This window comes from Amblyomma americanum, chromosome 5, assembly GCF_052857255.1.
Source record: "Amblyomma americanum isolate KBUSLIRL-KWMA chromosome 5, ASM5285725v1, whole genome shotgun sequence".
NCBI lineage: Eukaryota > Metazoa > Arthropoda > Arachnida > Ixodida > Ixodidae > Amblyomma > Amblyomma americanum.
The window spans coordinates 90,517,587-90,544,015 of record NC_135501.1 but is presented as its reverse complement, the minus strand read 5'-3'; the positions used below and the strand labels follow the sequence as shown (position 1 = coordinate 90,544,015).

The 26,429-nt window shown below is 42.8% G+C and overlaps 1 long non-coding RNA gene across 1 annotated transcript; it reads left to right on the top strand.

Annotated features, from left to right (window-relative positions):
* The first annotated feature begins 2,007 nt into the window (after nt 1-2,007).
* On the top strand, nt 2,008-26,132 carry LOC144134874 (uncharacterized). Its single transcript, XR_013315285.1, has 5 exons — nt 2,008-2,240; nt 3,450-3,595; nt 15,383-15,492; nt 24,599-24,727; nt 25,923-26,132. It is a non-coding gene; the product is annotated as an uncharacterized LOC144134874 (long non-coding RNA).
* The last annotated feature ends 297 nt before the right edge of the window (nt 26,133-26,429 follow it).

Genomic DNA, 26,429 nt, shown 5'->3' with positions numbered 1-26,429 from the left:
AAAAAAACAAAACGCAACGATCGATGCTTCAAGAAGAGAGATTAGTGATAGATTGCGTGGGCCTTGTTCGCCGCCACCGGTATAGTTTGGCGCGTGAAACACGGCACAGACTGCTACCTTTCCGGTGGTGAGACCTTTGGCGAGACAGAATATTGGTGAAGTGCCATAGACGACATGAAAGAGGAGCCGTATGATGTGTAGATGGCGCAAGGAAATATGTCACGACTAGGATTATTTGACTGCAGATAGCAACCAACACATAGCACTTGGAGAAAATCCTTAGCATGTGCAAGAGGACTTGCTTTGTAAGGTCTGACGAGCACGCAGTAAAGCTTCGCTCTTATTCGAGGGACGTGTTTGCTATACCGTGAGGTTACATTGCACATCATCGTACATTTCATGCCACGACACCTTCTAACTACTTAGCGAGCCAAAGCTGGCACGCTAAATAAGAAGCGGTATAAATAAGGCACCGTGCGCAAACGATGATAGGAACGAAATTAAAACCGCAGGTCCAGAATTGCTGTGCATAATGTTTAGCTGTTCAAGCAACAATCAAGAATACTATTATGATGTCAGGAGTGACGGATGTGTTTTGAGGGCACTTCTTTTACGAGTTGAGACGAGTGAAGCGACTACGAAGAATTTCTGTTCCTTATAGTAGCAAATTATAGCGAACCTTTAGTTACATCAAAGACAACTGCGGTCAGAAAAATGCATTAATTTTGTCAAAATTCGTGAATAATTCTATAGTGCCTGCCTCAGGTTATTTAATTGTTCGAAATGGTCTGAATATGAGACGAAAGAAAAATCTAACGACTGTCCTTAACATGTCTCAGCGCACAGACTATACTGCCAGCAGCTAGAGGGTGCCTCTGTTGCCGCATTCATCAGTGAACTGAGCGCATTTTTTAAAGTTTTCGCGCGTCAAAAGTGTGTTATTTTACGAACAACGGGTGTTTCTAAGTTTGTGGCATTGATGGAAGTGAGAAATATTTGTGATTCGGAGTCCCAGCTGGCTGAGTGGCGTTCTCTTGGGAAATAGGTAGAGGTAAGTTGGTTACGCGAGAAAAAAGAGCGTCGAAGAGCTCTACATGTATGCTTGAGGGCAAAGTTCAAGGTTTGCCGCTGAATCAGAACTTGCGATTATGGTGGACACGCACATAAGTGGCGGCATTTTAAGAAAAAAATTGTACTACTTTCTAGTTTCGCTTTAAAAACGTCATCATACCGCTTAATTCTGTGCATAATCTTAAGAATTATCAGTTCTGCACAGTGAGGTTTAAGTTGTTGCACAAAAACAGGTTAGCCCACAACGCAATATAATCATTTTTTGTATGCGAAAGTGGTGCTGCGATACGATTCACGGCAAACTCATTACAGGTTTCGGTGCACCCTTTACTGAGTACCGTGGAAATAAAGCCACCGCTTGAGGGGTAAATATTTTTTAAATTTTGCTGAAGACCTTGATGAAAAAACAAAACATCGAGCTGTTCATCCTAAACCAACAAGAAGATGTTTCGAGAAAGGAAGAAGTAAAGCACTCAGAGCCCCGCTCATGAAAGTGAGCGCAAGGAATTTAGCTCCTACGTGGACCTCACGCCATAAAACGGCAAACTCAGAAAGAAACTCCTATAATCGGGTGCAGTAGTCTAGTTCAAGAACATGACCCCACATGAGAGGTCCGAACGTTGCCTGGAAGGAAAAACGTTGTTGTAATCGGCAGGTCAGTTTTTTCGGTCACATCTTTTGCTGCATTTTCAGTATAGAGGGCCATTCCACGCATGAACGAGAGCGAAACGACGCCGTTAAAATGACATTTTGTGGCAGCAAGAGACAAAATCTGCTGCCGGGAATGAATTGAACCATTTTATTTGCATAATAACCCCGTGAACTATGCAAGCAATATTCGAAAGGAAGATAAAGCGCATATCAATCTCAATTCATTGCATATCGTATCTCGATTCAATTTTACATTTGTACACGCGGATAGCTCTTGTGGACTATATAACCAGGAGCACAAGCGAGAATTGCTACCCGTGTATGGATTGACGCTGCAGCTGTGACTAAAAGAGCACGACTCGATCTTCACTGGGCAAGTTCGCTTCAGAATGGGCTTCCTGACAGCCACCGTATTAACAGTCTCTAATCTGCTTTTAATCTGCGCTAATGTCCAATATCGCGGAGTCAGCCGCATGGCCATATACGAAGATTACTTTCAGTACCAAAACATCTCAAAGGTGAACTTCATTGCACCATTCCATGAAATCAACCTCTTGTGCCTAAGCGTTTAAACCTAATTTTAATGCCAGGAAATTTTACGCGCAATTTAAAAGAACTGTTTTTGCTGGCAACGCTCAGAGCCTAACGAATATTCGCTGATGCGCAGTAGAATCCTTTAATTGCAGTTTCCAAATCAGCTTCTTCACGAAACGACCTGACCGATTTAAATGTCCGTAGCTAATAGTCTCACGCAAAACAACTGACAGATATTCTCATTCGAGGACAAGCAAAAATCTTTTATCTCCTGGAAATCGGGTTGAACTTACTTTCTAGAATACATCTGATGCGGAACTACCGACAGCGCGGCTATTTACAACGTGTTCCGCTTCTCTGTTTGCGGCGTTTTCTTTGTCTGCAAAAGGCGGATCCTAAATTGTGAGGTTTCAAGGACAACAAATCAATTACGCATGCTACAAAAATCTTAGTTTTAATCAATGTTCTCAGCATGCATGTTCTTAGGCGACCTAAGCGGTTCTATACATATGAAAAGTTTTCTTAATAAAATGTTACTACTCTAAACTTTTGAGAAAGCCGCTACGCAGCAGTCTGAAGTTGAGCACAGAGCAGATGGCAGAGTCCTGTTTGGCACATTTAAGTATAGGGTAGCTGCAATTAGAAAAATTTAGACACCAAAATTTCGACGCCGGTGATTATAAAAAGCGTACATTAAAACATTGTGCAATGCATAAGGCAAATTTTCATTGAAGGTGGAGGTTCTGCGCTGCAGTATGTGTCTTTGAGATAATATGAGACACGTAGAAGTCACTTCGCCAATAAAAAGCGGATAAAAAGCGGACTTTCCATGCCGCTTTCTAAGAGGTAGTGAGCAGCTTTTATGTTGTTTTTTTTCTTTGCACCCCTTTGTATCTGTATGCTCTTTTTCCGTTTATTACCCCTGTGGACTTCACACCTGGCCCTATACTCTCTCGTAGTTCACGGCAGATCCTATATCTAGTGCACATTATATCTAGATCCTGTACTGAATTATAGAGCTTCATGTTTGCAATAACTGTCCCCCACTCATATGAACCGTTCTGAACAGCGAAATATATTATAATTTTTGAGCTAGCCATGCTGCGATTGCTTTTCCATGCTAACTTTTTAGATGAGTGCCGTCTTCTGTAAAGTGATTATTAATTTCACTTACAAACGCTATACTATTTCAGGCACTCAGCAATTCGGACATTTACTGGCTCTACGAATCCAATTACGAAATTACCAATGGTGGAAGAAATTGTGTCTACTTTAGGTTCGACAATGTATCTCAAAACAGCATAAATTTTCACAGTGGATTTACAGAGAATGGTGAAAGGTACGTTAATGTATTTTCAGATTCTCTGGAAAAACTTCATTGTCAGCATGCTTGCAAATACGACAAAACGGTTTACAAAGGCCGAGCTTCACCCACTTTTTGCTCACACTTAGTGGTGCTTTTTGCATTTTCATTACGTTCGTTACTTAGGACACGTTTTACTGCGTGTATCAACTTTAGCTTTACAAATAAATAAATAAATGGTCGCTCGGGAAGAGGAATCTGAGTAGTAAAGGCACACTGCTGGGAGCACCTGCGAAAGCAGGCCACTGGCGCATCCCTAGGCCGCTGCACCACTGCACCAGGGCGGCTACGAGTGCTCCCAGTGGTCAATGAATGTAAAGATGAGAATGACCTTCTGCATATATGGGAATAAACACATTACGCTAAGGAGCCGTAACTTTAGGGCTCAGCTTAAGTGTCCTTTCCAGTGTTTTGTTAAACTATAGCTGCCAAGCATACACAGCTGGGCTGGTTTATTCTCAATTGTGTTATGAAACATTGCCAGGCCAAAAGCTGAGTGCCAGATGGAGGCAAAAAAAGGCTATGACAAAAAGCGGTTTTCCTAACACTGTGTCCTTAGCCTAGGTCCTGCGAAGCTGTAGTCTGCCCTTTCCTCCTGCATGTTTTTCTTTTCGAGCGCCGAAACGATTTTTCATATAGCTGTCACACCGACATCTCATCAAAATGTAGGAAATGCGCGGTACTTTTCCGATATTCGACTTCGGTTAATCGTAGTGTTAAGAGAAAAAATGATGACGGGATAACAGTGAGATAGATGCTATGACCGGAAAATCGTGATAAAAACTGAAGCGATGGTGATGAAAACGAGCACGAAGACAGAACATGGACGGTAAGAAAATGCTTTCACTAAGTACACTGGAGCTCGATAAAACTTAGACAGGTATGTGCAAAAATCCAAGGAGTGAAGAACGTGCTAAAACATACATTGCATCTACACCATTACCCCAGCAGAGACTGCTGATCCAGTGTAATGTAAGAAAGGCCGCAGATACTGCAGTTCAATAGTATCTATCACTAGGCAAGCGAAGCCACAAGTATCACTCTCGCGTATTTCAAATCGCAAAGTACAGCTGCTCTTGACTTGTTATAGCGTTCAGGGAGTTAGCATGCGGTCGCAGGTATATTGTCAGCTGAGGCTTCTGCATTCCGAGGGAAGCGCAATGCCACAAACGCCATGCCGCTAAGCGATATTACTGAACAAAAATGACTCAATACCGTCAAAAACCTCGTCTGGTAAGACAGAATTACTTCAGTGACTATTTCTGGCTATCTTTATCTTTTTCATTGTTTTTTTGTGAAAATATTTTTTGAAATATGTTGTGAGATTGTAAAAAGCTTTCTTTATCAGAATAAATTTAGAATTCCGTGCATGGGATTCCTGAGCAAGGTTTTTCATGTCCGTTTGTTAACAGGGCTAACTGGAGTGACATGAGAGTACCCTGTGCTCTGCAGTGGGCATATTCAGGCTGACGATGATGACGCTTGCATACTATGCTCGCATAGAAGTCTATACTTGTCCATACACTGGCGACACTTCAGTCACGCTCTCTGGTGGAGAGCACAACCCTAAGTTTTGTGCTGAAGGAATGTACACGTCTGCTTTTGGCTGAATCGGCAGAAATGCGTAGTATTCAACCTATCTTTTAAAATTGTGCTTGATGTTGAATGTTTCTATCTGCCTCCACTGTGTATGTTTGCGCAGCTGGCTATGCCAGCAGTGCGGACAAGGAAAATACTGCAGTGTTTTGTTTTCGGACTTACGTGCTCTATTATCTTCATAGCATGGTTTCATGCACCAGGAATGCTTTCTGATAAAGCAGTGAGGGTGAAAACTGTACTAAAGTTTGGATTTCTTCACTCTGAAGGCAAAATTTTGTATCATAACGTATGGATATTGGTGCTCGTGTCAACAATGAAAATCAGTATACAGTAGGTAATGGGCGCATAGAATTATTCTTTCAACATTATTTTTATTTATTTATTTGCCTTAGAGATACGCAGTACATTAGAAAGATGAGGCGCTAAATGAATGACCACAGGTACCATTCAAATTTAATGCTCATATGCATTAACAAAGTACTTCATACTGAAAATAGCGCTGCCACAGGACATATGCCCAAAAAACACGTGCGAGAAAAGGCATCTAACTTCAGTCAGTGTTTCAATACACTGTGAAAGCTCAATGTAATAATGCTCATAGAATGCAAGAAGAGTGCCAATTAAAATCTAGACACCATTTGGACGGTTGAAGCATTTTCTCTTTCATTAAGTGCGAAAATGCTCCGCCTTTTCATACTTCTTGAACGTGAACTCAGCCAGAAAATGCAATGTCCCCCACCGTTCAAGCAAGCGAGAGCGCCGAAAAACAAACATTGAAGTGATAATATAATCAACACTATTTAATCCACCATGCTGGCTAAGTGGATAGGACGCTCGGCTACAGTGCCGGAATTTCTGGGTTCTAACCCGGCCGCGACAAACGCGCTTCGATAGAGGCGAACCGTAAGGGGCTCGTATGCTGTGCGATGTCAGGGCACGTTAAGATCCCCAGGTAGTCAAAATTATTCTGCAGCCGTCAACAACGGCACCTCTTTCTCTCTTTCTCAATTCACCCCCACCTTCTTACATTCTCTTCCGGTGCGGTTCGCCTGCCCACCGAGAGGTGAAATAGTTACTGCGCCATTTCGTTTCCTCAAATCCAATTTTCAACATCAGTTACAATCGCTGGAGCTTTGCAAGAACGCTCATTAGTAGTAACGAGGTTTCATTGCCGATGGAAACGGGAGCGCGAGCGACTGGCGTGCCCACGTCAACTGCACGCACAGGCCTCGGACGAGAATGTTTAACCGGAGTTCCGGGCAGAGTGCCGAGAGGGAGTCCGAGGTATAAGAAAGGGGTTTTGCAGATAATTGGCCAACACTGGAACCGTATTGGCAAAGGCCGGCCCTACAAGGCACCAAGATGGGACCATCCTTTTGCAATATTGGGCCGACTACCTGTGCTGCTTGGGATTGAGCTCCGAAGTCGTTACGACGGAGGACGGTGCAGGGAAGAATATAAAATTTTTTTGCCTGCTGGGGCTGATAGCGATACTTCTGGTACTCGCATAGCTCCCCCGTAGAGCGGCCTCGCTCGAAATGGTGTTCTGGTTGCCCTTTCCAAAGCGGTCCTCTTTGCAGGAATATCTGCATAAAGGCGCCTATAGCGTTCGATTTTATTGTGGGAAGAATAAAAAATTTGCAACGTGAGGATAAGTGACGAAAAAAGACCGGAGCACAGAATTGAAACCAGACAAGTTTTTTTGGAGCTTAAACATTTGCTTATTCTTCTTCCAAGCATGCAGCATCTCTTTATGTGTTACGCCTGGGCCTAAAACAAAAAAGAAATGCGAAGTCGTTAATTTAAGAGTGCTATGTAGAGTGGCGAAGAGAACAAGGACACGGCTTTCCCTCGAAGGAGCTGGTACTCTGCGACAGGCTACTAACTCGGCACGTTGCAACGTTCTGCAGATGCAGTACAACACAGAAAAAACCTCGACAAACCGGCTGTTAACACCTATCAGGAAGACAAAATAATCTTACATGGAAAATAGGAAGTAGATGTTATACCACATAAAATGTTATGTACAGCTGGGGTAGTATTCGGAATACTGCCGCACAGCTGAAGGACGAGCTACGCTTTCAGACACACGTGGTCTATTCTGATGAATGATAGTAGTTGGACTTATTTGGTACGTTAGCCAAGAGGACGTGAGTGCTTGCATTGGTGTTAGCGAAAAATATTGTAATCTAAAAAAAGAATTAACTTAAAACCGCAAAAGTAATTGACTTCTTTATGCTGTTTCTTATAATTCTTTCAATTAATGTTTTAATAACGACTCACTCAAATTCTACTTCCCGTATATTGCTCCTAAAGGTACGGAAGCTAAAACGGCCTTGGAATGCCTAAATCAAAGACCTCATACTCGAATTGAAGAGAATATATTCGTGTATTGTGTTTCATTGTCTACCGCATAAATGCATCAATAATGCGTGTATAAATAAATTAATGTTGTATTGAATTGAAATGAATTGAATTGAATTGAATTTATTTCTCCAGAACAACTGGAAGGATTTCCAGGCAAAAAGCTGCTTTTGCAACTTGACTGGGCCCGGAAAACCTTTACATAGCAGTGGCTTCGACATACCAGCTGGTAGAAATGAACATAAGAAAGATACAACAAAGGAGAACAAATATACACACTATCAAATACAAACAATGAATACACTTTTACATGCAATTATATGCTTAAAACTGCAACTTCTAGGCTCATCTAGTGCAAAAATAATACGTAATTAAGAAATGCACATGTAATAGGATCTCAAAGACGCACTTAATGTTCACTTATAAACATTTTGAACCCATATACAAACATGAAAAGCAGAATACACACATCAAATTGTATGAAATAATCAAAATATTAGAGAAATGCACAAAATTGTCTCCGTACATCACAGGCCACCTAGAGAATCAGAAGTAACATATCTAAAAAAAAGAAATAGTTCACAACTCTATGAAATACCGTCGCAATTCTTTGAACCTGAAATTTGTGGTATGTTTATATTTTGTTAAGTACATGCGGAAGATTGTGTTGCAATGTTTGAAGTTTATAAGTAGTTCTAAAATGAGGAACAAACCAAGCGTCCGTGCTGCGGGTATGAGGAGAAGTATGTTTAATTTTTAGGGACGCTGTTTCAGTTATAAAGGCCTTGTAAGAACTGTTAGAAAAAGAAAACAAACGTAGCATCCGGAAATCATACATATGATCAATGCGGACAATGTGATACAATGGAAACAAAACGTTTGTTGGGGATAAGCCGTGTACGTTCGCAATGTGACGAAGGGTTTTCTTTTGGAGGCGCAGAATCTTCGCAATATTTGTTTTCGTAGTGGTTGCCCATATTAAGCTACAGTAATTAATATGAGATTCGAAAAGTGCATAATAAATTTGTCGCTTAACGTTTGTGGGCAGCAGCGTTCGGCATTGTGACAGTGCTCCTGCTGTCGCAGCGAGCTTTTTACATATGTTTTTCACCTGCGTATACCAGCTGAGATTAGACGAGAAAACAACTTCCAGAATTTTGTGCTCATGCACAATTTCAATTTATTTATCAGCATATCAAATTGCATGTTGAATTTGAAGTGGTTTATTTTTTGCCCGGAAGATAATTGCTTTTGTTTTTGCTGCATTAATATTTATCTTGTTGCACTGCGACCAGAGCAAGAGCTGGTCAAGCATATCATTGCATTTTAGTACTAATATGTGTACACTTGGACCAGAATATAAAACTGTGCTGTCATCTGCATATATTATGAACTTCTCTGTTTGGTCTAGTGTAACAATATCATTAATATATAAAATAAATAATAAAGGCCCGACAACACTTCCTTGTGGCACACCATGTGTAATTGTTAAGAAATTTGACTGTTCCCTATCGATGCATACGCACTGAGTTCTGCCACTCACATATGACCGAAACAGTTCTAGTGGTATGCCGCGAATTCCGTAGAGTGAAAGTTTATGCAGCAGTATATCGTGATTAAAACAATAAAAGGCCTTCGTGAAGTCAATAAATAAACCTATGGTAAAATTGTTATTTTCTATATTTTGTAGTATATTTTCTTTCAGAGTCAATAAGGCTGTCTCTGTTGATCTATTTTTCCGAAATCCATGTTGGGCATTGCTTAGCACATTATGCTTCTCTTGAAAAAGAATTAACCGATCATAAATTAGTTTCTCTAGCCCCTTTGAAAATATTGGGAGAACAGATATTGGTCTGTAATTTGAAACCAATTTTTTATCGCCCCCTTATGAACTGCAGTTAATCTAGCTTTCTTAACGGCAACTGGAAATACACCCGTTTCAAGGACCAAGTTATAGATATGAGTTAGAACAGGAAGATTATCCTCCAAAACATATTTAATAGGCTTTACTTGCATATTATCAACATCTAATGCTGTACTGTTATTCAAATGAATAAATGTTCTGTAGATTGATTCATTGGTTGGCTGCAAAAACATACTTTCGGGAACGCTTTGAATAGCCATATCCAAACTTAATGGGTTATTGTCCCTTGGTATAGATTTAATAAAATGTTCATTAAAATGTTCCGCGAGTGCCTTTCCAGTCAATTCGGAGTTGTTAAAAGTAATTCTGTTTGTCTCTGTGTTTTTCTTTCCGCGACCTAAGACCTTATTTACTACTTTCCAAACGATTATTGGGCTCTTTCGCGCGATATCAGAGAATAATTCTTGGAAGTACACTTTCTTATTTCAGCATTAGGCCTATTTCTGGCTGCTTTAAAACCATCTAGATCGGCAGGCGAGCGCGATCGCAGAAAGACATGATAAAGAGTATTCTTCTTTGTGATCATGCCTAGATGAGCCCTTGTGACCCACGGCTTCCTTATCTTTCTTGGTTTCTTAAAGCTCCTAAATGGGAAGTGTCTTGTGTATATCTGCACGAAGATTTGAATGAATGCGGTATAGGCATCACTTGCATCTTTAATGCGAAATATGAACGACCAATCATAAACGGCGACATCATGTTTAAATGACTGCAATGCGAGGTCTGTTATGTACTGCAATGTAATCGGGCAAAAAGCATCAGTTTTAGCTCTTGTTTCTGATTTGTAGATCATAAAGACTGGACAGTAGTCACTAATATCTGATGTAATAGTACCAGCGTCAGAAATGACTGTCTCTATGTTTGTTATCAGTAAATCAAGTATAGACGTACTAGATGACGTGACGCGAGTTGATGTTTCAAATACATTTGTGAAATCAGAGCTGTGAAGCGTTGTGATAAGGTCATTTGCCGCAGTATTATGTTGAGAAATGTTAATAATAAAATCACCCCCGCAAATTAATCTGAGGTTATTAACACGCATGTAGTCAAGAATTATGTCAAAGAAGGTAAGAAAATTTGAAACCTTGCCACCCGGGGGCCGGTACACAACTGTAACCGCTTCCTGCTTATATTTCAAAGTTAATATTTCAAAATCATTACATGATTTTGAAATCTCTGGAACTATCTCGTAGTCATCGGCAGAATCTACATATATAGCAATACCACCGCCGCGTCTACCAAATCGATTAATAAGAAAGTTTCTATAGTCCTCTAGGTAAAACATATTACTATGCTCAAAATACCAAGTTTCTGTCCACAATATTATTTTAAACTTGAAATTAAATTCATTTAGAAAACTACTAATGCACTCATCCTTGTTACAAGCAGAACGTGCGTTGATATGTAAGACAGGGTTTTGTGTGGACTGTTCAAGTTTTATGTTTTGGGGAAAAGCAAATTCGTGATAGCGCATTTTCGATTGATGCGGTATCGCTGTGCTGCTCTAAACATTGCCTAGCAGATCTTTTCAAGGTCCTTTTCATTTTCTATCTGCACAGCATCAGTGCCGTCTGCCTGCTTTACAAAAGTCTTTCCATTAACCGACCAGACCGACTTCCACTGATGCTCCCGTTTCCTTTGGCAGCCAGGCCAAGCAAATGTTTCAAGACTGGGCAAAGATGTTCATTCACATATATTGTGTCACTACCTTCGATTCCTAAATCAGTGTTTGTGAGACACATTTTCTTTGCTTTTCTGGGCATTTCATCGCGTTTCGCTCGTGACTTGAACTGGACGAGAATGTTTGGCGTTTTTCCTTGTCGAGCGGGCAAACGGTGACAACTCTCTATGTCAGCTTCGGAAATAGGCTCACTGATAGTCTTCCAAAGTTCGGAAACTATCTCCAGTACACTTTCACTTTCTTTCTGCTCTACACCCTGGATTTCAATGTTCGCCTTTCGAGAGTACATTTCTAAACGAACAAGGCGTTTCTCTAGTTCTGCAGTGTTTTGCTCTAGGGTCCCACATTTGGAACGAAGAATTTCATTCTCTTTTTCCAGCTTAGAGTTTTTTCAATTTCATTGTCCAGTTTTTCTGTAGTTCCTCAAGTGTTTCGTTCGCATATGTAAGGGCTTTGTTTGTTTCGATATGATCAGCTCGTATTTCCCGAATTTCATTCCTTAAACTCCGCTCAACTGATTCTTTCATCGTCTTCATTTCTTGTCGGAGCTCCTCTTTAAGCTTAAGAAATTCTGCTCACATTTCATCCTTCACTTTAGCCAGCTCTTTCGACATCTTTGAACAACAACAGATTTCAACTTTGGCAGTGGAGACGACGTAGATAATTAATCAAGCGGCAGCACTAACGCTGTAAGCACTAACCTGCAACAAGGCAGAAGAGCGGGGTTTAGCCGGTGTGCATTCACGTCGTCGCCACTGCCACGTGAAGCTGGGGGCGGTGACGGCTTGGCTTTATGGGCTTCTTCTCGTCGCTCGATGCGCTCGCTGTGCAGATAAGCAGTGCCAGGGACGGTGACGTTTTGCTGTCGATTCCGATGCTCCACGTTATGTAGTCGCTGCAGCACTTGCAACCGTTGGCGAAGCAATCTGCAACAAGGCAGAAGAGCGGGGTTTAGCCGGTGTGCATTCACATCGTCACCACAGCCATGTGAAGCTGGGGGCGGTGACGGCTTGGCTTTATAGGCTTCTTCTCGTCGCTCGATGCGCTGTGCAGATAACCAGTGCCAGGGACGGTGACGTTTTGCTGTCGATTCCGATGCTCCACGTTATGTAGTCGCTGCAGCACTTGCAACCGTTGGCGAAGCAATCTGCAACAAGGCAGAAGAGCGGGGTTTAGCCGGTGTGCCTTCACGTCGTCGCCACTGCCATGTGAAGCTGGGGGCGGTGACGGCTTGGCTTTATAGGCTTCTTCTCGTCGCTCGATGCGCTGTGCAGATAACCAGTGCCAGGAACGGTGACGTATTGCTGTCGATTCCGATGCTCCACGTTATGTAGTCGCTGCAGCACTTGCAACCGTTGGCGAAGCAATCTGCAACAACGCAGAAGAGCGGGGTTTAGCCGGTGTGAATTCACGTCGTCGCCACTGCCATGTGAGTTAGCAAAAGTTAGCAAACCTTGTTTTCGATCGCAGTCGTTGCGAAAATGTTTTTAGTCAGTAATTCAAGATCGGTAAAACTTAAAGGGACAGGCGGAACTCAAAGTACCTCCGAATTTCTTGGCTGTGTTGGCGAGTAAGGTCCTGCGGCACTAAAAGAAAAAGTCATCTTAGAGGTGCCATAAACAGACGAAAACCTCAGGGGACACTTAAGCTCCGCATTATGGGCATGACGCAGAAGCGTTAATGGGTCACTTCTGCGGCCTGGCGTCCTCTTTTCGTATGAAGTCGCATAAAAGGATATTTTTCGTTCTTACACCGGCATATAACGTTAACCAATCCTTATGAGCCGAGAAGTGCGCTTTAGTAGCTTTTACGCGGAAATGTATTACTCACTATTCGCTCACACTCGACGGCCAAATCATCGCCTGTTGTACTTATCAACGTTTCTTAGGCATTATCATAGACCGGAATCTATCAAAGAGCCCGCATTGCACATTTCGAAACAAATGCTAACCACTATTGCTCACCTGCTCAAATTTTTCTGGAGGGAAATCTTTTAGCTCATCGGTTTGATTAGTGCTGCAGCTGTACAGAACATTCTTCTAGAGTTTTTTGTGGTATAGTACCCCAGTGCTTGCGAATACATGCAAGACGAATTTGCGTGCCCTCCATACTGTACAAGGTCCGGCCTCTCTAACATGTTTGGGTCTCCCTCTCAGTGCCTCAACACTTGCAACCATTCCTATCACCAAGGACCACCCTCTTTCGACGTATATAACTCTTGAAATCCTGCTGGACTACATACGTCAACCTAGCGAGGATTCTCCAGCACCACCTTGTTTCAGTGGCGGTACAAATATCACAGGCAGCGTATTCGGTGGTAATAGCTGCCCATCAGTCGTCCATCCCATCACAGTTCACCTCGGTGGCGTGGCCTTCGTCTGCTCTATGGTGTTTGCGAGAGCCATGTGCGCGCTTTGAAATTCTTGGGATAGCGAAAAAATCAAACTTATCGTCGCCGGCTCTTAAAAAGCTGCATTCAACGCGAAATATAATGACCGCACAAATGCATATACAGATGGCTCGGCCTCATCTGCAAGTTCAACTTGCGCCATGGTCTTTCCAGCAAGCAGTCAGTATTAACCAGCTAATTTTGCATCGGACAACCTCCGCCGGTTCAGAATTGGCCGCTCTTTGGGCGGCTCTACAGTACATGAATGCACAAACATCACACAAATGGATCGTGTTCTGGTATTCAAAACCTGCCTTACAATGTCTTAATTCTTCTTTATTGCATGGAGATCACGAGAAACTGGTAGCCGAGATTAGACATCTTATTAGACAGGGCACTGGACGAGGGTCATGAGATCATCTTCCAGTAGCTACAAGGACACTGTGACAATGTCGGAGAAGTCGCAGCTGACGCTGCGGCTCATTAGGCTCATGGCAGTACTAAAATTGTACGGGTACCAAGGACAAGAGCCGACGCATCAAAACATCTGCGAGTGCTTGGTCGAAATAAGATTTTAGCGTCTTGCTTATCGCCAAGAATCTCGGCACGCCGTTTGCACCGCGTCGACCCCTCATTTCAACTGAATCCACCGTAAGTCCTCTCCCTATGCGATGCTACGCTGTTGTGTCGCCTGTGTCTGGCATTTCCGTTTACAAATGCCTGCTACCACCTAATCGCTATGGCAAACTTTTTTGCATGCGAGAACTGCGGGTGCGACAAGTCAGTTGAGCACCTACTTTGGGACAGCCCTCGATTTGAGCGCGAGCGTGTCCTTCTTGCTGCAAAGCTCCGCCGCTTAGATTCTCGTCCTCTCTCAGGAGCCTAAATTCTGGGTCTTTGGATTAAATATTCCTCTCATATGACAGTTGCAAAGGCGCTCGTGAAGTTCTTGAAGGTATTGAGTTCAAGGTTGTAAATTTTGAGTCTGCGCTCTGTGCATCCTGTTAGTGATGGCCTACGGAGAAGCTAAAAAGCGATCGCCCTCTCCTCTCTCTCATTCCTATCTCTTCCTCAGTTCCCCTTCACACGTGCAGGATAGGATACTGGGCGCCGCTTAGTTAACCTTCCTTTCTTTCCGTTCATCTTTCTCTTTCTCTCTCTCTCTAAGGGCACAGTCGACAGCACTACAGATTCGTCCCGTGCAAGTAGTCTGTTAGAGTCGTCTAGGTTCTACCGATGTAGCCATAAATGCCGGATTGTTTTTTTGCTGTCGTTATACCAATCGTGGCGCTGTGGCAGATCGGTTAAGTGATGCGCCACTGCCGCAGCTTGTGGCTTGTGAAATCAGAACAACCTGACGGGAGTAGTCATTACATTAACTACCACCTGCTATCATGGGAAGGTTGCCACCTGCCGCAATAGCCAGGTTATGATGACGCCACCAGATCACAGGGCCCAGGTGGCAGATGGACCACCTTCCTTTTTGCTCTCAGCCCTCCGCAAGACGATTTTCTGAACAGCATCATTGCTAATGGGTGAACGAGTACAGCAAAAAAACGCAAGCTGTCATTTTCCCGCACGGATCTAACGGTACACACACCGCTATGCTTGGAGTGCAATATTATGCGCTACAACACGGAAAGGAAAGAGTCTAGTCATTTTGCTTCATTGACATAAATAGGCATCAATGGAATCAAGTGGGTTCCCTTCTGCTCTATGCGCTCTAGACCCTCCAATATGTTTTCTCAATGCGCCTACTTTGCTTTGTGAACATGCTCGATATATACGAACATCACTTTTTTTCAGCAAAAAATTCGACTACAAAGGATCTTTTTATGCCTTGCCCATGATAGCGAAAAATGGTTCCAAAGTAATGCGCAATACGTCTAACGCGCTGTACGTATATTCCGAAAAAGGTAGGAGATTTATTTATTTTTATATGTGTGGTTGCTTGCTGTGACAGCGACACTTTTATTCATCATGACACTTTTAATTGTTATTGTTAAAGTATTGCAATGCGTTTTGTTGTTGGCTGCTTATGGCGAGAATACAATTCATTCACTATGGCTAACAATGAAATACAATTGTTTGTCTTTGAACAAAAATTTAATGAAAGTAAGAGCATAGAAGCTGCGCTTTCTATATAGATTATTTAAGAATTTAGAGGAATTTCTAAAACAACCTTGACTCTGTTCTATGCTGCGTATGAAACCCTTACGTGTCTAAACCAATGAGAAGGTCACAATGATAAAACAGTCAAATGAAAGAAGTTGTTCACAAGAAGAAATGAGAGCAGTGTAACATCAAGTACATCAAGTACAAAAATTTATTCTGCAGCTTGTTTCATTTTGTTCGAGATGCGACTGTCAAAGTGTCGAATGATGTTTAAATTTGAAGGCGGCATGGAAATGAGAAGATTAATGGGAGAAAGCATGCGTTGGTTTATGAAGCCAATACGGGAGAGAAAAAATTAAGCTAGTGTATTCATCGGTGCTTGGAGCTCTCTGACTGGAGTCTGGTCACCGCAAAGCCTAGTGTCCCTGACTCGACTGTGCTTCGGCGGTTCACTACCAGTCCTGTGCTGCTGTCACCGGGGCCTGTGTTTGTGCGCCTGCGGCCGCTGCCGGCCTACGCATGCGATGGCAGGGTATGGTCGCAAGGTGAAGTGCGAGCCTGCCAACATCCTTGCAACTTTAAATGCAGTCACAAAGTCAAAGAAAACATATTTGTTTTCCTTGTGGATATTAAGCGACATGTTTTGATTTGCTGGAAAGAGATGTAAGACAGAAGAAAGGTAGAGAGCGAACCCAACTAGGGAAGCTGGCGGCGTCAGCAGTAAGACTACAGGGAAATTTCAGATACTCTGTTGCTTTGTTCTGCTGCAATGATGCTCACCAACTATGAGAGCTTTCAAACTGAACCTAGTGAATGGTTCTTTGTTATAGACTCCATACTTTGGTCTTTTCTTCAGGATTTGAAACGCTTTGAAAATAGTACTGTATTAAGTAGTGTAGAGTATTCTTCAAAGTCCTGAGAAGAATAACTTTTTGTAACCAACTTCAGACACAGAACAGTTGAGCTACACATGTTCTGAGTTCTTACTACCCGCTGTTAGATGGCTGTCTTAGACGCGCATTTGGCAAAAAACTTAGATGTCCACTGCACTTCGGAGCATTCAAAGGTAGGTTCCCGTACATGTCGATCGGGTGCAGTATACCGCGTGCTTAGTTGCAATCCTAGAACGAAACGTAATAAATGTGGATTTGAGAAGGCTAATTCGAAAGTTTTTTGATAGAACATTATATACTAACACAGCTTAGATCTCAGCTGAGTATTGGTGCTGAGTACCAAAGATTGTTAGGGAAACACCTATTGGAGGGCGATGCAGCTGTAGCAGAGCAGTATAAAATGTACCAAGAAAAAAATTCTTCGAGTAATCACTACAAGATTGAAAATGAAGATGACTAAAAGTTCTCACATGCTCATGTTAAGATCGTTTAGGTGGTCGTGCTCATAATTTGTTTTGTGATAACAGAACATTGATACGTTTGGTCGTTCAGCGTGACGGCTGTGGAAATACAGCTAGAAAAATGAAATATTTACGAAGATATGAAGTGATCACTCCTGCTAACGCAATAAACGTTACAAGCATTGCGGATAGCGACCCATGAGAGATTCTCCGCCACTACAGCTGCCGTTGTTACGGTGGACTACTCTGTGTTTATAATCCTAATCAAAGCTGACAGCGTACATTCTTATTTCTGTGCTGCAAGGCAAAAAAAGGTATTAAGCGTAGACTCCGCCACTACACTAGGAAAGATGCTGACGTTGTTCTTTCACTGGGGATAGTTTCTCCCGACTGCTCTATACTGAACTGTGCGTTGTCAGTGCACGTTAGGGAACCTTAGGTAGTAGAAATTTCAGGAGCCCTCCACTACGGCGTCCTCTGACAGGCTGAGTGGCCTTGGGGCATTAAACCCCCAAAAACCAAACGAATCTACTCCCGCGGTTTCCGACGTAAGCTCTGAATATTTTTCCATATACACCTGCCGAGAGACCAATGCTTAAGCCATGAATGGGAGCTAGTGTATGAAGTGCGTGCTAGATGCATTACAAGCACAAAACTATCCTTTCAGGTGCTGGCGTTACACTCTCTGGTAACAGGTGATTCACTGGGTCTAGATACAGCAGAAAATTACATAGAGCAAAAACGGCTGTTCTGCAATCTTCCCACAAATCTAACTGCCTATCTTAATTGAGTTCGACACACCTGGTAAAGGTGACCGCATGCTGCGCCATTAACTGCAATCGTCTGCCTCAAATTTTAGCTGCACTGTATTTATATGTGTACACGTTCTGTGCTGCTAGAACCTGCCAATCAGTAATAATATATTCAGTGAGATGCAGTTAGTGCTCAACACTTTGCCGCTGTAGCACGTGCAGTGTCGTCCATAACAGCGGCAAGGACGGCTGCTTAATATTGCCTAAAGCCGCGTTGTAGGTGCAGGTGGATTTCATTAGGACATTCTGCAACAGCTCAGCAACTTGCTTAGGGAGTTTCTTCAAGATAAATTTATGCGAGGAAAATTTTAGACTGCACGGACACTGCCTTCATCATACACAACGGCCAGATGACGTCAACAGACTGCTAACAGGCTTTCCCATGGGAATCGCGGCCTACTTGGTTAATGTTCCCCATTACCGTACCAATGAATACGTGTGCGCAGTAAAAGTAATTGGCAGACAAGAGTACAATCTCGTTGGAATATATCTTGAGCCATGGAGGCGTTTGGTTGCTTCGAGGCTTGAAATATTGATAGCAAGGATGCCCTCTAAACATATTATTTGTGGAGACTTCAATGGTCCCAAAAAAATTTGGGACACCTCACATTGAGGTGCCCGAGGCGAAAAGCTTGTAGAAGTAGCCTCAACACATTGAACTGAGTCGCTAAGTTCACAATCATCACCATCAGCCTGACTAAACCCCTTGCAGGGCAAAGGCGTCTCTCATGTCTTTCCCATTAACTCTGTCCTTTTCCAGCGAACTTCTTAATTTCGCTCGCGGAATTATGGCAGCATATTCTACCTCCGAGGCCTGACAGCTGCCGGTAGCACCGACGTGACCTTCGTTACAAGTTCAGGGGCCCAAAAGTTTGGGTGGGTACCAATTTGAACAAACGTGGAAGTGAGCGTTACGCTGTCCTCATATCCGCGGTTCACGCCCTGATGGCGCCTAAGATGCTCATTCTAAAATCTTCAGACAGGCATGGAAACAAGCACTCTGCAACCAAATTAACAGCTTCAGAAACCCGAAATGAGAAATTATTATCGACATTGGCTCATTGCGTGTGAAAAAGTACACGAATTACAGCTAAACACTATATAAAACCTTCAAAAGTTAAGGCATTACAAAGGCTGTGAGCTATTCGCAGGCGAGCTGGAAAAGAATGCCTCGAGCACAAAACTTTTATAGACCTATTGCGCCTGCTGACGGACACAACCTCACATTCGGTGCTACCTGGATAACTCAATCAGAAAAGATGGCGTGATTTTTGTTGTACGCTGGATTTTCGCCAGCAGTAACCAGAATTTGGCGGATCGTTACAAATATGCGAACGCCACTCCAACAGCTTCACCCCTTCGCTGCACTGTCTTTGGATGAACGACAATCCCTCGCGAAGTGGCCAGCAAAGCTCTTCTGTTCGCATCGTCACGGGCATGAATCTCAATCGCGGCAGTATTTATTTTTGACACAAACCAACACACATCGGAAGATCTTCCTCGGCGTGTGCCCTTTGAAATAGTGCTTTCGAATTAATAACGCAGCACGTTAGCGGTGTGGTTAGGGCATACCTTTTTTGCAAAATATGGAAGACATATGCTTTCTGAAATAGAATGCAACGTGAAAGAACAAGCAAATAGCACTTACCACCCAGCACTTATAAAATGATTGTAAAAAAAGATATGGGCGCATTAAGAAAATGTTAGTAACGGATTACAGCATTCAACAGAAAATGCACAGGGAAGCGATCATTATTGGAGCACGCAAAGAGTTAAAGGCATGAAACAATTATTTTGTCTCATGCAAAAAATAAAGTATATTCTTAGCAACGTGCGAAAATCATGAAGAAGAGCAAAAGTCCGGCACAAAAACACCAACAGGTAAGCTACTGCATTCAAAATGGAAGCGAAGTCGATTAACATTTTCCAAGGATGGTGTTCATGCCTTCGAAATGAAATCGCCCTGCGCCCATATTAGCTTCAACAGTAAAATCTTGAAATTTTGCTGTGCGCGTTTCATTCGTGGCTCCAAGTAGATTACAGCACTCGTATTTGTGTAAAGTATGATATGAAGCCATACCACGTGGAAAAACGGGATTTGTCGCTGAAGACATAAAACGAAGCTACTATCCTCTGTAATTTCACTATAGCACAGAGTCTAAGCAACACAGGGCACTTGAACAGCTTCATGAAATGACGCGTAATTAGAGCAAAGCTCTAGGGAGACTGGAAATTTTTTTCTTCTAATTTCATAGCGGGATATTTACATGCAGAAAAACCTGTGTTTATTTTGTATTAACGGGAAGCAATAACTGGCTCAACCGAATTGAAATACTTCATGCACTGAAATTTACGAAAATCATTATTATTTATTCACCCTGAGCGAAAATATTCAGAACAAGTGATCTTGCGCGTCATGGAAAACACTCACTGCCATTCAGTCTTGCTTTTGTAACAACTAATTAGCCCTTGTGCAATATAGAGAGCTCATTGGCCCAATCAAGACAGTTGTCTTCCAAACCTGAGACCTCATACTGGCTCATAAGCGTTGAGAGACAGTTTTCATGTTATACCCACATGTTCTTGAAATTGGAATAGAGAGGCTGAATACAAAAAAGAAACGCATTTAAGTTCCGACGCAGTTCTATGCAAGTCGGTCAAATTCACTTCTATACGCAGCACCTTTTGCAGCTTACTGTGAGCCATCGTTCCAAAAGGCCCGTCCACTCGCAGGGCAGCATCGTAAACCGCAATGATTGCTAGCTGGGCTTGTTATGTAGAGGTTAGCAAAAACACTTGTAGAGGTTAGCAAAAAATTCTAAATAATCAAACACTGCTGAAAGTAGAGCACCCGCCACAAAGAATTGACGAGATATGCAGCATTCGGCCGTTGCCGGTCGCTGGAAACTTGACCGCACTAGTTGAAAAAGCCAGCGAACAGAAAAGTAAAATTATTTGGACACAAAGAAAACACAGAAAACGCGCTTGAAGAATGCACAATAAGCAACATCTGCAGGCTGCAGAGAAGTAAACAAGGTGATGATTTTTAGTGAATATAGACATCTACTGTATCAGGGAATGCTGAACGCGATATGTGAAGAATCATCCCGCCTCGTTAGACGCTTCGTGCGAACTGGCTTTTTCAAAATACCCTACGCTATAGACATGGGCAAGGATGCAGTGAGGGAGCATAAAGGGCGCGTCGCATAAGCCTGCCATGCAGCGCCTCAGGACTGCGAAGTGTGCTACTTTACCCCAGTCATTGCAGTGCTATCCAAAAAGGCATTACACACCATGAAGAGCAGGGCGCGCATATTTGTAGTTTTAATGATTGCTCTTTAATCGCACAAGTGTTAGACGTATTTCGCGAACAGCATCACCCGGTATGCCTTGTTTGAAAAGTTGGACTTTTCCATCAGTGCAGCGTGGACTCATAGAACTGCACTGTTGCTTTCATTCACATCACCCAAGAGGAGTGATCAAGCAATTACTACTTCTAGAAATAATTTTGTTTTCCGCTGGCACACTGACATTCATCAAGCTTATACCATGATGTATTCTGAAAATCTCGTCTGGAAGCTGTTGTGTAGGCCCACTTCGTTTATTGAATACATTTATTTTACGGTATCAGAATAGCTGTACAAAGCTAAATATTTTTAAGGCAATGCGTTGGGACGAATAATTTATAAAATATTGGAAGCTCACATATATGTGAAGAAGGTGCATTCAGCCAGGAAAATGCATTCTCAGTGAAAAAGACATTTGCCGCCTCCTAGGCCACTGCCAGATGAAAGCCCATTCACTCACTTGTTATGCTAACCTGTATTTATGGGGTACTTTTGTCAACGACCATTCTTCTAGTTCATAATTTGTATTCCAGAAAATCTTTGTCTGCTCGGGATGAAGACGACGAAGATGATGAAGTGGCTCTAGACGAGAACGCCGTCCCTTCGCCTCTTCAGTTTTTCTAGATTTACGACATTATAATGAAACCACTGTTTCTTCTTTGGTGACGGAGACGGAAGTGGACGAAGTTGGACTTCAGTCCTGTGGGTCAGCCAATGCCGCCCAGAGCAAACATCTTGGCCTCCCCGAATGACGGAAGCAGCCAGGCCACCGTAGTGTACTGGGCCACCAGTGATGACTGTTCGTATCACGAAGGCTTCGTCAGAGTCCTTAGTAAGAAGGCCAAACGGAGAGTGCGCCAAGGTGAGGACTCGTCATCGTCGAATACGTCCACGATCAATACGGAGCGAGGATCATCGGCACATACTGCACTGTTTGTGCCAGAGACTCCCACCGACAATCTCAACCAGATCAATAGGCAAGCCACGTCTGCGTTCCTGGAGGCCCGCGTCCCGGGAGCAATTAAAGATGTGAGGGTGAATCGTTTTAGGAATGTCGTCGCCATTGATGTCATGGACCGGAACGCGCTTGAACTTGAGCAACATCAGAACGCTCAGCGGCATCAGCCTTTGTTCCAGTGTCCAACTAGGCAGTGGCACTACACCAGGCGTCATTTACGACGTCGACGTAGCCGTCTTCGACTCTGATCTGCCTATTTTGATCAAACCAGCTACAGACGGAGCAGACATACAGCATGCTTAGGGTCTTGGGATGACCAAGTGCATCAAGTTGACCTTCTAATGGGACTGCATTCCAACGCCCGAGAAGGTTGGGCACTTCCGGCATGTCGTTGGCCTTTCCTCCCGAAGCCTCTCTACTGCCGGGAGTGCATGAAGATAGGACACGTGAATAGTGTGTGCAATTTCCCCATCGTGTGCCCACGGTTATACTCAGCCACACAGCGGCGATTCTTGCCGGGCAACAGTCGTTAAGTGTTCTAATTGCCGCGGCCCTCCTGACGCTGCCTCAAAAGATTGTCCTCACCTGAAAATGGAAACTGAGATACTGAAACAAGTCACGACAGACAATTCCACACACAGAAAACCTGCCACTAAGGTGCGGCGACGTCAACGCACTCGTCACAGGCCTTCTAAAGGTGTAGCGAGCGTAGGAAAGGACCATTCAAGAATTTACGCATCTTGTCCTCCCCCTCCGCATAATACTTTAAGGATTGGGAGCCATATGACTGGCGAGGCACAGACGATTGTCGCAGACGGGCCTTGGCCATCCCTGCCTGAGCTACACACACCCGCAGTGACCAAGCAGTTATTGCGTACTCAGAGTCCCGAGTCTATTGCTAATCAAGCACAAGTCCCAACTCCGGTGCAAGACCGGGACAGGCAAGTGACTTTGTCATCGCTCCTGATGCACGGGGCACCCTCAATGATAGAACAGTAACCGCGCATCCACTGTGTTGAGCCTACTCTTTGTCAGGTAGAAGGTCAAGAACTGGCCCAGTTCGCAGACGAGCAAGTGATTGCAATGCTGAAGCCAATCGTGACTGCCATGCGTGTGCTGCTTTCCAGTATGCACATGCCAGCTGCACAGAATGCACTGCAGATGCTGGGTTTGTTGAATCCAATGCTCGCGGCTGCTACAATGCATCCTTCAGGCTCATCCTTCCGAGATGAAGTCCGTTGCTAACGCTGTCAACATTATCAGCCGCAACGGCAAGCAGCCTTTCTTGACACCGGAACGTATGCGCTGCCATGTGATGGAGGGCCTTCAGTCTGTTCTACTCAGGTCGCAGAAGTCAGCAGCCGTCAAGGTGCACAGGCTGCAGCTGCGGCGGCCGCTGAATTACAGTGCGTGTGTCTGCCTGTCGTGCGTGCTATGGACCGCATTGCTCTACTTCTTCTTACTCTCTTAATAATAATAATATTATTAATATTATTATTATTATTATTATTATTATTATTATTATTATTATTATTATTATTATTATTATTATTATTATTATTATTATTATTATTATTATTATTATTATTATTATTATTATGCAGGTTAAATTGGAGGGTTTGTTTGCCTGGGCAGCTTGATTGGGTCCAGAAAACCCCTACAAGCAGTAGCACATGAACGGTGCAGCACATTTTGCAAAACCAGTGACACACACAGTAGTAGATTAAATAAAGAAAACACTGGACACGTATACACACCGATTCAAATAAGGTTACAAAATGAGTGCACTGCAATGGTCATACATATGTTGAAAGAAAATACATTAACGCTCAAGCAAACGTTCAACAATAAACAAGTGGAGATTTAGAATGGCATTTGAACAAAATATTTCCGCAGCTCAGCTTTTGTATAACCCGTTGTATGTTGATATGCGTTTAAAACATGGGGCAGATTATAAGACATTTGTAATTGATAATCGGTGCGAAATCGGGGTATATTGCATGAGTTATAATTTCTTGTATGTATGCTAGCACGACTCGTGTCCAAAGATGCTAGGGTAGAGTAAAATTGAAAATTGATGCCGTGGACGCCCCCCTCATCTATCTCACCCAGTGCAGGGTAGCCAACCAGAACATTTTACTGGTTACCCTCCCTGCCTTTCTTCTACCACTTCCCTCTCTCTCTCTCTCTCTTTTTCTGCTCAGCAAAATTACGTTTCCAAAAAAATGTCTTTATTGCGGGTGCTATGCACGAGTAGTCTTTGAATCACGAAGGTACATTTAAAAGTATTCTAAGGATGAATATATTGTGCTCTATCAAGCAAGCTGTCTCCAGACACTTTTGTCGGGAGTTTCAAAACTCCTTTTTGTTTGCTTGCTCTAAGTAAAAAGACAATATACATTCCCAAGTATATTGATATTCACCTTTGTAATGCAGATGAAAATCTTGGGCGAGCAAAAAATTTCTCGCTGATATATTCTGATTACAAATATTGCCTGATATTTCTTGTGCTGACCACACCGATCCAAAATGAAGAGAATTGGCCTCCAAACCTGGACAGTTCCGGTAAGAAATCAACATCTCTTTATGCTGCATTGAAAATGGCTAACCTCGCTACAATCAGGGTGCTTATATATGATGTCAATTCTGTAGATCAACTTCATTGCTCTCATATGTATTGCTTTGGTGGGAGCGCGTCAGAAATTGCAGGTGCCGATAAAATGAGATGAAGTGGCATCTGGAGGGCCGAGATAATGCTGGCCCCTTTTTGTGTCCTGAAAATTTTAAGACAATGCCTCAAAATTTTCAATCCAACGAAAAAAACACGCTTTGAAACGAAAGAGCAGCTCACACAGACGTCAAATCACTGCTTTTTGGGTAATGCAGCGCGATTTCGAGTTCGCTTATATAAAGAATCTTAGATGCGCGACACGATGTGCCTACTATGGTCGTTGAAAGTCTACATAATTTTGAACACTTAGTTTATGATCTAAATGTTTCGTTGGCCATGTTTAGGATCAATAGTCCGTTTGTTTGTTTCTAAATTGTGTCTCCATGCTCCTGGACGAGCATCAAAGCGCACAAATCAACCTCACGTCAGTAAGTTGTTAACATCAAAAGTTTATAAAAATTTCAGTCTCGTTTGACGTGTTGCAAGCTACAGCTTCACTACGCCCCTTTATTCACGTGCCACTCAGCGTGAACTATTTAGCACATTTTATTTTGCTTCTGTTTAATCTATTGGTAATTTTCTGCTCTAAAATAGCTAACAATTAAGGTCTAGATCAGTTTAAACGAAGATATAAATGAAAGGATCCACGTCAAGGTATTTCGTTTCCTTTTCTTCTATAAATATCTTTCAAGATAATACCGCTGATTACTGGCCGACGTACACAGGTTTTGCATACCCAGGTAATCAGCGGGCACAAACAGCACTAGTAACGCAGTCACAATCTTTTTAAATAAAAAGTTATCCTGAGAATAAAGCAACAATCATTACCACTACTTGACATCCTAGCGCAAATGAATGGAACCAATAAGCCCTGCACTAAAGGGAGTGCCTATTTTATTACGTAAGCTAAACAGTGAGCAATATCGGAATATATCTCGTTTTTGGCCTTCAGCAAATAGATGTTAAGAAAATAAGAAGTTGCTATCAAATTCAGCATCAAACAGACCGCTGCTTGAGGAGGGTACGATTTTTATCACCCTGGTGTTGTTCCTCTAAACTAATTATTATTCCTTTCTCGTTATATTTTAGAAAATCAATGCGTCCTTCTTTACACTGACTCGGAAGCACGAAGAGCTATAAAGAATGAGTTTAGCCAGGAAAATTATTGTCGAAACTTGTACAACAGTTCCTGCCTTAAATATGGGAGCAAGAACTATAACCACTTCAGCAACACTTGCTCTACTCCTGAGACTGGATCTGTCCCTGCTTGCTAATAAAGATAATTCATTTGTGTGTCAACCACGGGCAGCAATGTTGCATTTTCAGTATTTTCTTTAGGATGTGAGATAACAAAATGACACGGATGCTCACTATGCATCTTTATTCGCAGAACATTTCAAGAAATTCATTATATATGGCTACTAAAGAGATGAAAGAAGCGTGCTGTGGAGTTGATGAAACAACACTTTGTCGTGAATAGGCTCCAGTTTCGTGGATGCAACTTATTTTCTCACCCACCTCAAACATGTGAACTAAACCATTTGCTCTTGAAGGCCGTGTCCATTTCCCCACCAGAATATTCTATATGAAACGTTA